This window comes from Bos grunniens, chromosome 16, assembly GCF_055505025.1.
Source record: "Bos grunniens cultivar Pamir isolate PY7600 chromosome 16, Bosgru_T2T1.0, whole genome shotgun sequence".
Lineage (NCBI taxonomy): Eukaryota > Metazoa > Chordata > Mammalia > Artiodactyla > Bovidae > Bos > Bos grunniens.
The window spans coordinates 11539991-11555051 of record NC_141180.1 but is presented as its reverse complement, the minus strand read 5'-3'; positions in this window follow the sequence as shown (position 1 = coordinate 11555051).

Sequence of the window (15061 nt, the reverse complement as noted above, 5' to 3'; positions counted from 1 at the left end):
ACCGACTCAATGGACACGCGTTTGAGCAAACTCTGGTAGATGGTGAAGGACGGGGAAGCCTGGCGTACTGCAGTCCATGGGGTTGCAAAGAGTCAGGCACAACTTAGTGACCGAACAACAAAGATGTGTTTTTAAGATGAAATTTGACAGAAAAGGACCAGCCTGTTATTGTCAGAAGACAGTGAAAAAAAGGAGACAATTCAAGTTAATTCAGAGTTGTTGAGGTTAGTAATTGCTTGGAGTCCAAGCAGTTTAGTCCTGTTATGACTGCTTCTAACGTTAATGCTTGCTAACAAGGCATCAGTCACATACATGTTGTAATACTCTGCTGTTGTGATGAATCCTCTCCCGGGAATAGGCATGATAACCTGAGAATATTCTGCATTGTAAGTTCATGAAAGGCTAGAAAATGTATTCCTTCTTCCAAGAGCTGCCAACTCATCACAGTTTGCAAGGTACATTGGGTCCTGAGACATTCAAATAGGAAACTCACCACCAATCATCATTAGCTTTTCAAAAAGTATCACTTAGGGATTTCCCTGGTGGTCCAGTGGTTAAGAATCTACCTGGCTCATGCAACGGACACAGTTTGATCCCTGGTCCGGGAAGATTCCATGTGCCTTGGAACAACTAAGCCTTTGTTCCACAGCTCCTGAAGCCCTCATGCCCTAGAGCCCATGCTCTGCAACAAGAGAAGCCCCTGCAATGAGAAGCCCAGGCACCACAGCTGGAGCTTGGCCCCCACTTGCCAAAACCAGAGGAGCCCTCACGCAGCATTGAAGACCCAGAGCAGCCAAAGATAAAAGAAAATTAAAAAAATAAAAAGTATCACTGGCTCATCATTTTGTCACCAATATTTCAAAGATGAGAGTGAGAGAAGCCAAATTAGACTAGTAAGAACGGTTTAAAGAAGTTAACTGACCCGCTGGTGTCCCTAAGAACCGTGAGACAAGGATGGAAGGGTGTAGGCTCACGGCCTCCCATCCCCTAGGCCCTTTACCGTGACCTCTTGGTGTGTTGCACTTGCTTATATTGGTAATATATGTGCTCTCCATATTGCTAAATCCAATGGCCAATTCTCAGTCTATATCTTACTCTATCAGGAGCAGCTGACAGGGTTGCTCACTTCCATCAACTTGCAAAGTTTTCCTCACCAGCCTGGTTACCCCTCTCTTCTGGTTATTTATTTATTTATTTCATTGGCTTTCCCCTCCCAGTCTTCCTTACTGTTTCCTTTTCACCTCTGTAAGGTCTTCCAACTGAAAGCAAGGTCCAAGGATTTAGTCTGTAGATCTCATCCCTGCTGTAGAAAGTTCTTCTCCCAAGTAATTTGATAGCTTACTTCCTCACTTCTTTCAAAGTCTCTGCTCAAATGTTACATTATCTGCAAAGTCTTCCCTGGCCACCCTAACAAAACAGCAATCTATTTTAGCCAGGTTGTTCTATGCAAGTCAGGAATAATTACAAATAATAATAATGCAGTCTACACCGTGATGTTTCCCACCACTCTGTCCCCGTCACTGTGTTTCCCTCTCATACTACTCAGTTCTCTCTTTGTATTGGTTTGTCTCACTACCTGACATCATGTGTATTTGCTTGTTAATTTATTGTCTGTCTCCCTAAACTGAAATACAAGCTCCGCAAGAGTGACTTTGTCCCTGTGTTCATTGTTGTTTTCCAGTTGCCCAGAGTATCACCTGGCACAAAGTGAGTGTCCAATGAGTATCTGTTGAGTAAATGAATATACAAATAAAAAGCAGTTAGAAGTGGACTAGGACACGCATAAAGGATGGCACTGCTAGAGACTGAATGGTTGTGTTCCTCTAAAATTCGTGCGATGAAGCCTAGCTCCCAATGTGATGGTATTTGGAAGTGGGGCTTCTGGGAGTTGAATAGGTCATGAGGACAGAGACTTCATGGTGGCTTAGTGCTCCTTCCTAAAGAGTCCCCAGAAGGCTCCCCAGCCCTTCGTCCATGTAAGGACACAGGGAGAAGGTGGCCATCTATGAACCAGGAAGTGGGTTCTCACCAGACCCTGAATCTGCTGGTGTCTTGCTCTTCCCAACCTCCAGAACTGTGAAAAGGAACATTCTATTATTTCTAAGCCTCTCAGCCTATGGTACTCTGTTATCACAGCCTGAATGGACAGAAGCATGCACTGAGAGTTTAGGAAGATTAGGAGGAGATGGATGCCTTCAAGAAAACAAGTTTATGAGGGAGGTGATAGCATATCTCTCCTTGCAGAACTGCAGTCAGAGGCAGGGGTCTGAGGACTTCCTGCCCAAGGCCTTTGGACCTGTGTTTAACTCTTCCCATCACTATGATCTGGACTATCATCATCATCACTATGAGCTGGACTGCAAGGAGACCCAACGAGTCAACCCTAAAGGAGATCAGTCCTGAATCTACATTGGAAGGACTGATGTCGAAGCTGAAACTCCAATACATTGGGCACCTGATGCAAAGAACTGACTCATTGGAAAAGACCGTGATGCTGGAAAAGATTGAAGGCAGGAGGAGAAGGGGACAACAGAGGATGAGATGGTTGGATGGCATCACCAACTCGATGGACATGAATTTGAGCAAGCTCCAGGAGTTGGTGATGAACAGGGAAGCCTGGCATGCTGCAGTCCATGGGGTCACAAAGAGTTGGGCACGACTGAGCAACTAAATAGAACTGATCACTACGAGCTGTCTTTGGACATGATATTTAACTTTGCTAAGTCTCAGTTTTTCTCAACAGTAATACAAGGATAATAATAGAATCTACTTTAGGATTCTTACAAAGAAAACTATCTTAAAAACACTTATCACAGTGCCTGGGCATAATAAGTGCTCAATAAATGTTACAGTTATTTTTGTTGTAAACAATAAAATTTAATTAGGATGTACCCTCAAAAATCAATAATGGCTAACTCGAGGCTTGGATTTGTAGATGATTTCTATTTTCTTCTTTTGGCTTCTATTTCATCATTTTTCTACAATGGATAAGCATTATTTACTACATGAAAACAAATGAGAATTATTGCTTTTTAAAAAAGAATTAGACCAATGCAGCTGTGTTTCGCTGGGGTTGGGTCAAGTGGACCAGTTTGAATGGGTTTGATGGTCTCCTCGGGTTCTTATGAGCCTTTTTATCCTGCTATTTCTAAACCTAAAGGCCAGCATGTAAGAGCCAGTGTTCCGAGGGTGAGTGTGGGAAGCGGCAAGGGTAAGAGATGATGGGAAGAGGCAGAGAGCTTAGCAAATGAAACAGGTCCAGATGCAGAAGCGAGGAGCTTCTAAGTCTAGCTTTCCATTTCATGACTTGGGATGAATGTAACTTTAGGGGCCCTGGGAAAAAAGAAAACCTGGGGAAAAAACTCCACAATCTGAAAACATGCTCTTGAGAGAAACTGGATTCAAATATGTTGAAGCTAAAGATTCCCTGGAGGGGCACTAGCCAATGAAAACAGAATATGAGCCTTGTGCAACTTTATAGTGGCATTAATTTAAATAAGATATTTTATTCAACCCAATGCACATATTCAAAATATCATTTCCATACGTAATCGGTATACAAAGATTGTTAATGAGATGGTTCACATCCTTCTTTTGTACTAAGCCTTCAAACTTCAGTGTGTATTTTACATTTGCAGGAAATCTCACTCAACTCAGGCAGGCCACCTTTCACATGCTCGATAGCTGCTGTGGGCAGTGGCCACAGTCCTGGAGAGCACAGCTCTCCACCATGCCATTGCCATTCCAGGAAGGAACATTTCAGAGGCTCAGCCAAAGCTTTCCTCTTTCTTCTATCTTATCTCTATTTCTTCTTAGAGGCCCTCAGATGTGACTGGCCATTTCCTGCCAGGATCATTCTCTGATGTTGCCAACCTTTCCCAGAAAAGGAGTGTTTCCTGGAAAAGACAGTCCCTGTTGAGAAATACTGGGGGCAGGCAGTGAGCCATCTTGAGGGTGCCCTGCGTCACTCTGCGCTGTTGGAGTCTCTGAGGACATTGGAGGGGACGGCTGGTGGCCAGCACACCTGGGCTGAGAAACCCTCAAGCCTAGCAGAAAGCCTGGGCAGAGCCAGGCAAGGAGGGGAGGCGTTGGTTGTGGTTTGGCAACCTGGCTGAGAAGGTGCCCTTCACCAGCCTGTCCTACCTCCCACTGTGGCCCCCTCCCACCCTTCTCGGTAACCCTTGTGTTATTCTTCTCTCACCTAAAGGGGATTCAAGATAAAGAAACCCGTCTTGCCTGGTGGGGTGGCTCAAGTAACACATTTGTCAGTGTTGGAGCTGGGGTTTAAATGGGATGGCTAGTTCATTTGTCACTGGGAGGTATTTATCTGTGTTTGGAAGATTTAATTTTTCCCAATGAAGAATTGTATAAATAGGTCTAATGAGGCTTGAGGGCTCTCATTTGCTTTCAGAGTTTCCTGCAAGCTGCCTCTCGCGGTTCTGTGCTGCCCACCACGTGGGGGACGAGGCTTAAGGCCAGCGCCCTCCTCATCCTGCAGGGTACTCGTGGCCTTGAGAAGTCCAAGTCTTCCCATTCAAGGGCTTATGTTTGGGGATGTTTAGTTAAGATAATTCCTTTCTTTATACGTACGATAATCTGCATAATCTTTTGTTTGAATGGCTGGCAAAGTGGTCTCTAGATGAAAGAGAAGGGCAGAGTTAATATCTATGAAGAGAAGAGTAACACTGGGGAGCTGAGTGCTCCGAAGGAGATCCGCCTTTCCGTGGAGGTGGTGTCTGCTACCAGCTCTCCCAGTTTCTTTCTTTGTTTTCTGTTTGTTTTGTAATTGTATTTGTCTATTTATTGGCCATGCTGTGCAGCTTGTGGGATCTTACTTCCCCAACCACAGGTTGAAGCCAGCCCATCGAAGTGAAAGCTTTCAGTCCTAACCACTAGACTGTCAGGGAATTCCCTCTTTCGTTGTTTTATTGAGACAGTTTCTAATTCATGGCCAGTGTTAGTCCCAGCAGTATGTGTGTGTATGTGAATGTTTGAGGGGAGGGGGCGAGGGTAGAGAGAGTGAGGAGAGAGAAGTGAGTCTGTGATACTGAAAGCCTGGGGAGAGAGACAGAAGGGGAAGGGAATGGGGAAATAGGATTTTTAAAAACTGTTATTTTATTTATTTATTTTTTTTACAAAAAGGAAGATAATGAGGAAAGGAGATGAGACTAAGAAGATGGAGGAAGGGCAAAGTGGGGATTCAGAGAGAATATCAATGATGTCACTGCTGGGAAAGGCTCCCCAAATCAACCTTTTGTTTCATAGCTGGGGAAACATAGGCAAGAGTATTTGCGCCATGGAAATAGGCTACTGCATATTAAAGCACTTTGTTTTTCCTTGACAAGTCAGTCTTTAGACTTTACCAGCACACAGATGGGACTGACCTTTCTCTTTAATTTAGATGTACTCTGATTTGTCTGAATTTTGAGCATATTATTCATTCGTGCAGCAACTACTTGAGCTAGAGTTTGAGCCTACTCTACATGAGGGCTATGGATAGGGTTGCTAGATAAAATAAAAGACACTAGTTAAATCTGGGGGCTTTCCTGATGGCTCAGATGGTCAATAATCTGTCTGAAATGTAGGCACCCCTGGTTCAATCCCTGGGTCAGGAAGATCCCCTGGAGGAGGGCATGGCAACCCTCTCCAGTATTCTTGCCTGGAGAATTCCATGGACAAAGGAGCCTGGTGGGCTATAGTCCAGGGGGTCACAAAGAGTCGGACACTACTAAGCAACTCACACTTTCACTTTCAGTTAAATTTTAATTTTAGATAAACAGCAAATAACATGTTTTCCTATAACTAGGTAGTATGGAATATTTGGAATGTGCTTATACTAAAAAAATTAAATTTAGCTGAATGTCCTGTATTTTTATTTGCTAAATTTGTCAACCTTAGCTTTGGAGAATCCAGATACAAGATACCATTCCTGCCTTGTTGTTTATAACCTAGTAGAAGTACCAACCTTATGAAATTTGAAGTCAGGAGATTAACCTGAGTCTTTTGACACTCTGATCCTTGTCTTCATCATTATGACCATTTATCCTTTATTTAAAGATAAATGGTGATGACATTTGTGTGCCTGAATGCTAAGTTGCTTCAGTTGTGTCCGACTCTGTAACCCTATGAACTATAGCCTGCCAGGCTCCTTTGTCCGTGGGATTTTCCAGGCAAGAATACTGGAGTGGGTTGCCATTTCCTCCTCTAGGGGAATCTTCCCCACCCAGGGATTGATCCCGCGTCTCCTGCAGCTCTTGCATTGCCGAGAGATTCTTTACCTCTCAGCCACTGGGGAAGCCCATTTAGTGTTTATTGAGCACTTACTATATGCTTCTTTCTACTATATGCTAGGCATGATTCCAGATTCTGGGAATTCAGCAATAACAAGCACACACATCTTTATTCTCACAGAGCATCCCTCTGGTTTTGAAAATACAGTAAAGAAGATAAAAATGTAAAAGTCATCATATATTAGATACCAGTAGACAGTATATCAGACAGCACTGTGGAGACAGATAAACTGGGGAAGGGACCTGTTGGAGGAAAGGCAACCAGTCTTTCTAAAAGAGTGTTCCAGGTAGAGGGAACAGCAAGTACAAAGACCCTTTACTTAATGCCAGCCATGTGCCAGGCGTGCGCTGAAAGCACTTCGCTTTGGTGATCTCACTCGGTCCAGCCAGTGGCCCTGAGTGGCAGGTATTATCATTCCCCTCTTACTTGGGAATAAACTGAGACTTTTTGGAGAGGTTAAATCTCTTTGCACGAGGTTACCCAGCTACTCAGTGGCAGAGCCTGCGTCTTCCTCAGGACTGGCTGGTAACCCCTAGGATTTTCTTTCCCAGTGAGAACAAGTTTTAGAAGAGCACTTCTGAACCCTCTCCACTCCCAACCTGCTCTGGCTCTGGGGAGGGCCAGGGGGTGTGGTTGGGGGGGGATAGGGCGGGGGGGTGGTTCTGCAGCAGCTCTGAGTCTTCCCAGCCTGGGCCGAGGGCTGCTGCCCATAGTCCCTGAAGTGAGTGGGCAGAGGACCACAGGACCATCCTCCTTCCACGTGGTGGGCCTTGGTGCCACACGGCACAAGGGCATGAGGTGTTCTCTCTGCAGTCTCTGTCCCGTGCCCCACCCCCAGAGGGGCAGAGGAGCCCCTCGCAGGCCTCCTTGGGCCCTGTGTCCGGGGGTGGGGGGTTTCCTGCAGGATGGCGAGGGTGGCACCTCGCCTCCCGCGTGGCTGGCTCAGCGCGCTTCTCTCCGCCCAGGAAGCGCCTTGGCCGGCCTCTGGAGCCTTCTCCCAGTCGGCGGGGGGCTGGCAGACACCCCGAGGGCCAACAGAGGCTGACCTTGCACCTAAAAAGAATATATTGTTTTCCAACACGGCTTCCTATTCCTGCCAGATAAAGCAGCACATTAACAATGCGTCCAGGTTGTAAAATGTTGGCCAGGGTTTCTTTTTTAGCAGCAAACTTTTTGTCAAGAGATTGGCATTTTCCTCCCCATTCACGCCTTGGCCGGCTCTGCTTTCAGGGCTGGGCGCTGGCCCCCGGGTACCCAGAGACACACACACACTCTGCCCGGCTCAGCCTTGCAGCGTTGATAACATTGTTATTATTAGACGTGGCCTCTGGAATCCCGGAGGTCATTCCCAAACAACGGCCCTTCTGGTGCAATGAAAAAGTAGCTCCGGTTATCACGGTGGGGGCCCGGATCCATTACCTCCTGGGCCCACAGGTGCAGACGGCTCCTGTACAACCAGCCCGGAAAAGTTATCCCCAGAACCAGGCTGGAACCCATGTCTGGGACAAGGCACCTGTCCCTTCTCCTCCCTGGTCCTAGCACCCTTCACATCCCACCTCCTGCTGAGCTTAGGGGATCCCCCACCTCGGACCAGGCCTGACACCGGGTTCATTTGCCTCAAGCTGAGCTGGCTGGTTCCCTGGCTCCCAGCTTCTATCCTGTGCCATCTTCGGTGCCCTCAAATGTCCCCTCTTTCACCCACACGCACCCCTGAGCACTGACTGCAAAAATCCACCGCCTCCTTCCTGTTTGTCGGTTTTCTTCCTCCTGACCCTCTAAGAACCTGTGCGTGCGATTACAGCTAAATGCCCTTGTTCCTTCCCAGTCAGGACGTAAATGGAATCTCCTGGGGCCCACTTTGCCTCTTGCGTTCCCAATAATACCAGACTGTGGCATCCTTGTGGGCAAAAAATTGTCTCTTTTACAACCTAGATAGCATATTCAAAAGCAGAGACATTACTTTGCCAATAAAGGTCCGTCTAGTCAAGGCTATGGTTTTTCCAGTCGTCATGTATGGATGTGAGAGTTGGACTGTGAAGAAAGCTGAGTGCCGAAGAATTGATGCTTTTGAACTGTGGTGTTGGAGAAGACTCTTGAGAGTCCCTCGGACTGCAAGGAGATCCAACCAGTCCATTCTAAAGGAGATCAGTTCTGGGTGTTCATTGGAAGGACTGATGCTAAAGCTGAAACTCCAATACTTTGGCCACCTCATGCAAAGAGTTGACTCATTGGAAAAGACTCTGATGCTGGGAGGGATTGGAGGCAGGAGGAGAAGGGGACAACAGAGGTTCAGATAGCTGGATGGCATCACCGAGTCGATGGACATGAGTTTGAGTGAACTCCAGGAGTTGGTGACTTACAGGGAGGCCTGGAGTGTTGCGGTTCATGGGGTCACAAAGAGTCGGACACGACTGAGCGACTGAACTGAACTGCCACTGAGGTATGAAGTATTTGCAGTCTACCGCTTAAAGTACACTAACCTTAAGTATGTATATGTATACATTGAGTACAGGTCAGTATGTTTGTTTCATCTGTGTGTGTGTCTATATGTACATATATTTGTCTATGATATATATATATATATACATATGTATGTGTATATATATATCTCCAGGTCAAGTCAAGAGACCTGGGTTTGACCCCTGGGTCAGGAAGATGCCATGGAGTAGGAAATTTCAACCCATTCCAGTATTCTTGCCTGGAAAAGTCCCTGGTCAGAGGACTGTCCATGGGGTCTCAGAGTCGGACACAACTAAGTGACCTGAGCACACACACACACGATACCAGGTCAAGATACAGTGTTTCCAGTTTCTTCATACCTCTCTTCAGTCCATGCCCTTCCTCTACTGTTTTGATATCTAAGAGATGTCTTAAATATCTTTTCATCCCACTTAGCAAATGTTTGATGAACATATTTTTTTCAAGTTAAACATATTATGCTTTGTACCCGGTGAACACTGTAGAGTGCTATACTCCCTTGCCTGCCTGAGAGGGGCCCTTGGCTCTTAACGGGTTAATCAAGTAAGCCTGAGGTTGTATTTTAGTAGCTTTGCTCAGTGCTGGATTTAAACACAGTGGAAACCAAGTTAAGGGCAGTGCTGTTCTGTATATCAGTATGCCCACTGAGCCAAGGAGACCCATTTATTTTTAATTGAATTAAATTGCTCACAAAATGAAAGTAGCATACTTTCATTAATATTTAATTACATACAGTGTTAAATAATGATCACAAAGAAAACTTTGCAGCTTTTTTTGTCTCTGCTTTTTTTTTTATTACTTTGTTAAACAAGATACTCTTATTAGCTGTTTTATGCTTGGAATTTTAAGGGCCTTGCTCTTATACCACTCCAGAAGTACTTAATTGGCAGGACTCAGCTGAGTGAGGTGGTAGCTTGGCTGTGATGTTGGCCACTGGCGTGTGTGTACAAATATATATACTCTAACTTCAGTCACTTGGCCTCAGAGAGATATTTGTGGGGGCAATCAGGGTCTCCAGAAAAGAGATAAAAGACCACTTTCTGGACATCTTGAGGTCAACCCACCATGCCTACTCCTTCAAAAATTTCTGTATATAAAGTCAGCCCTCTGTATCTATATTCTCACTGGTGGCTCAGACAGTAAATCGTCTGCCTACAATTTTGGAGACCCAGGTTCGATCCCTGGGTTGGGAAGATCCCCTGGAGAAGGAAATGGCAACCCACTCCAGTATTCTTGTCTGGAGAATCCCATGGACGGAGGAGTGTGGTAGGCTACAGTCCATGGGGTCGAAAACAGTTGGACATGACTGAGCAGCTTCACTTTCTTTGTCTTTCTTTTCTGTATCTATGGATTCTGTCTCTGCGATTACAAGGGATAGATGGTACTACACCATTTTATACAAGGGACTTGAGCACTTGTGGATTTTTGTATCTGAGTGGGGAGTGGGTCCTGGAACCAATCCCTTGGATATATGGATGAATGACTGTACTGAGAAAAGACATTACATTTTGCAAGAGGTCATCCCAAAGGAAAAAGAATTCTTCTTTGCATGATTACTCATTTCTGTATTTTATTAGATAGTTCTCACATCATAGAGCAGTGATTCTCAAACTTCTGACCACTTAAGAAGCCTTGAGGTGCTTGTTAATAGATTCCTTGGCCCTAGAACTTCCCTTGTGGCTCAGTTGGTAAAGAATCCGCCTGCAGTGTGGGAGACCTGGGTTCAATCCCTGAGTTGGGAAGATCCCCCTGGAGAAGGGAAAGAATACCCACTCTGCTATTCTGGCCTGGAGAATTCCATGGACTGCCCAAAGAGTTGGACATGACTGGGTGATTTTCACTTCACTGGCCTTAGAACCGAAATTGTAACTCATAGGGGACAGGGAATCTGCATTTTCTGCAAATATCCAAAGTGTTGATTCTGACATAGGGGATTAGAAGAGCATACCGTGAGAAATATCATGATGGTATAGAACCGAGTCAAAGAGACTATTTAGATTTTTTTAGCAATGGAACTGTTTTTCAAACTAAGTCTTATATAGATCCTCAATAGGTAACTAGAGATCTCTTCAAGAAAATTAGAGATACCAAGGGAACTTTTCATGCAAAGATGGGCACAATTAAGATATGGACCTAACAGAAGCAGAAGTTATTAAGAAGAGGTGGCAAGAATACACAGAAGAACTGTACAAAAAAGATCTTCATGACCAAGATAATCACGATGGTGTGATCACTGACCTAGAACCAGACATCCTGGAATATGAAGTCAAGTGGGCCTTAGAAAGCATCACTACAAACAAAGCTACTGGAGGTGATGGAATTCTAGTTGAGCTATTTCAAATCCTAAAAGATGATGCTGTGAAAGTGCTGCACTCAATATGCCAGCAAATTTGGAAAACTCATCAGTGGCCACAGGACTGGAAAAAGTCAGTTTTCATTTCAATCCCAAAGAAAGGCAATGCCAAAGAATGCTCAGACTACTGCACAATTACACTCATCTTACACGCTAGTGAAGTAATGCTCAAAATTCTCTAATCGAGGCTTCAACAATATATGAACCGTGAATTTCCAGATATTCAAGCTGGATTTAGAAAAGGCAGAGGTACCAGAGATCAAATTGCCAACATCTGTTGGATCATCAAGAAAGCAAGAGAGTTCCAGAAAAACATCTACCTCTGCTTTTTTGACTATGCCAAAGCCTTTGACTCTGTGGATCACAATAAACTGTGGAAAATTCTGAAAGAGAAGGGAATACCAGACCACCTGACCTGGCTCCTGAGGAATCTGTATTCAGGTCAAGAAGCAACAGTTAGAACTGGACATGGAACAACAGACTGGTTACAAATTGGGAAAGGAGTACATCAAGGCTGTATATTGTCACCTTGCTTATTTAACTATACACAGAGTACTTCATGAGAAATGCTGGGCTGGATGAGGCTGGAATCAAGATTGCTGGGAGAAATATCAATAACTTCAGATATGCAGATGACACCACCCTATGGCAGAAAGCGAAGAAGAACTAAAGAGCCTCTTGATGAAAGTGAAAGAGGAGAGTGGAAAAAGTTGGCTTAAAACTCAACATTCAGAAAATGAAGATCATGGCATCTGGTCCCATCACTTTATGGCAAATAGATGGGGAAACAGTGGAAACAGTGGCTGACTTTATTTTTTGGAATTCCAAAATCACTGCAGATGGTGACTGTAGCCATGAAATTAAAAGATGCTTGCTCCTTGGAAGAAAAATTATGACCAACCTAGACAGCATATTAAAAAGCAGAGACATTACTTTGTCAACAAAGGTCCATCTAGTCCAGGCTATGGTTTTTCTAATAACCATGTATGGATGTGAGAGTTGGACTATAAAGAAAGCTGAATGCAGAAGAATTGATGCTTTTGAACCGTGGTGTTGGAGAAGACTCTTGAGAGTCCCTTGGACTGCAAGGAGATCCAACCAGTCCACCCTAAAGGAGATCAGTCCGGGGTGTTCATTGGAAGGACTGATGTTGAAACTCCAATACTTTGGCCACCTGAAGCGAAGAGCTGAGTCACTGGAAAAGACCCCGATGTTGGGAAAGATTGAAGGGGAGAGGAGAAGGGGACGACAGAGGATGAGATGGTTGGATGGCATCACCGACTCAATGGACATGAGTTAGAGTAAACTCCAGGAGCTGGTGATGGACAGGGAGGCCTGGCATGTTGCAGTCCATGGGGTTGCAAATAATTGGACACGACTGAGCGACTGAACTGAACAATAGGTAAAATAAAACGATTATCACTGGGATTAAAGTGATGGTGGGGTCCCTTGTCTTTCCTTTTCCCTTTCGTTTCCCCTTAGCTTTTTCCTGGGGATTGGAGCCACAGAGCTATAGCACTTGGAGGTTATAGTTTAGAAACCCCTGAATTAGTTTTAGTCAATAAATTAAAGAGTCTTTTGACTAGTTAGGTAAATTCATAATACCATGCAGGAATTTGTAAGATGTGTCCAAAGATAAAATAACTTCCCAGAGAAGTAGTACAGAATAATCGGTCAGGAGAAGAGTGTAGGCTGTCGTTGACTACTGTTTGAAAGGATAGTGTCTCCTTTCTTTATTCATTCATTCAGTGAAGGTTGACTGGATGATCACTCTGCAGTGGAGACCAGTGTGAGCCCTAGGCATATGCTGTGGGCAAAATAGACCAGGTCACCGCTCTCACGGGGTGTGTGCTGTGCTGGGGGGACACAGATGGTGGAAGAGAAAGCAAGCATGTGAGGGTTAGGACGGATGTAAACAGAGTCATGTGGTAGCCAGAGAAGGTCTCTCAGAAGAGGAGATATTTGAGTTGAGACTTCAATGATAATAGGCAAGCCTCCACGGGAAGAGCTGGGGAAAAGGATAGTTTGTGCAGAGTCAGTCCTGACACTGAGGTAGAAATAAAGAAAAAGAGAAACGTGGGATAGCTGGAACACAGAAGCCAATGGTGTGAGAGGTAAGCAGATAGTCTGGTGGGGGGCAGGAGTTTAACTATATAGAGGTCATTCTAACATTGGATATGTCATCGGATAATGACTGTAGCTGGTTCTGTTTTCCACAGATGAGGACGACAGCGTCTCCTATCCCCTGCTCTATTGTGCAATGTGACTTTGCCTCTTCTTCATCATAAGGTATTTACTTCTCTGTCCTCTTGAAATCTGGGTGAGATCTGTGACTGCTTTGACCAATAGAATACAGCAGAAGCAAAGTTCTGCCAGTTCTAGGCATAACTCAATGCTGAGCTGACAGCTTCTGTCTCCTACTCCTTAGAACGTATGCTCTTGGGCACGCCCTCTTGGAATCTAGCCACCATAATGTGAGAAGCCCAAACCACATGAAAAGACCATGTGCAGGCGCTCTGCTTAACAGTGCTAAGGGAACTTCTTTGCCTTTTTGGCTCAAAACTCAACATTCAGAAAACTAAGATCATGGCATCCGGTCCCATCACTTCATGGCAAATAGATGGGGAAACAGTGGAAACAGTGACAGATTTTATTTTCTTGGGCTCGAAAATCACTGCAGATGGTGACTGTGGCTATGAAATTAAAAGACGCTTGCTCCTTGAAAGAAAAGCTATGACCAACCTAGATAGCTTACTAAAAAGCAGAAACATTATTTTGCCAACAAAGATCTGTCTAGTCAGAGCTATGGTTTTTCCAGTAGTCATGTATAGATGTGAGAGTTGGACTACAAAGAAAACTGAGCACTGAGAATTGATGTTTTTGAACTGTGGTGTTAGAGAAGATTGTTGAGAGTCCCTTGGACTGCAAGGAGATCCAACCAGTCAATTCTAAAGGGAATCAGTCCTGAATATTAATCGGAAGGACTGATGCTGAAAGTGAAGCTTTGGCCAGCTCGTGAGAATATTCATTGGAAGAATTGATGCTGAAACTGAGGCTTTGGCCACCTGATGGAAAGAACTGACTCATTGGAAAAGACCCTGATGCTGGGAAAAATTGAATGCAGGCAGAGAAGGGGATGAGATGGTTGGATGGCATCACTGATTTGATGGACACGAGTTTGAGCAAGCTCTGGGAGTTGATGACGGACAGGGAAGCCTGGCGTGCTGCAGTCCATGGGGTTGCAAAGAGTCGGACACGACTGAGAGTGACCTGAACTGAACTGAAGTGAACTTCCGGTCATCAACCAGCATTAGATGCCGACCAGAAGGGGGAGCCCTTTTGGGTGTTAGTGTGGAGAGAAGTCCTAAGCAAGATCCACCCAGTAGAACTCAATCAGTGCTCCCAAACCATGACAGACAGTAACAAGCTGTTGTTTTAAGCCATTGTGTTTTGGAATGGATAATTTTTCAGGAACAGATAATCAGATCAGTAAACAACGAAAACGGAGATGTCCTGATAACGTGTCTGGGATGCATATTCAGTTCTCTTTGACCCTCTATCGTGTCGTCATGGACCTCTTAGCAAAGAAGTTCTGAACCAATGAGAAGTTAAGGAGTGTGTTTAAGACAGCCTTCTTTCAAAATCTAAGTTGTTTTCACTTTACTGTGATTAACTCTTTGTCCCCAGAATTTTAGAAGTGTTGCCCCAAGATCATTAGTAACTTTAGAATTCCAAAATCCTTCTCTTCTTTGAGAGCATCTCCTCTTATTCTAGGAGCTTGAATATCACAGAGCAAATGAGAATCCGAGTTCAGAAAACTCTCCCAAATGAGGGGGAAAGAGCTGCTCAGGTCTGGCATGGCATCCAAATAGGACAGGGTGGACCATCTGAAGGCAACAGATCAGGAGTGGTCTGGAGCTCTGTGCAGTGGGACCATCG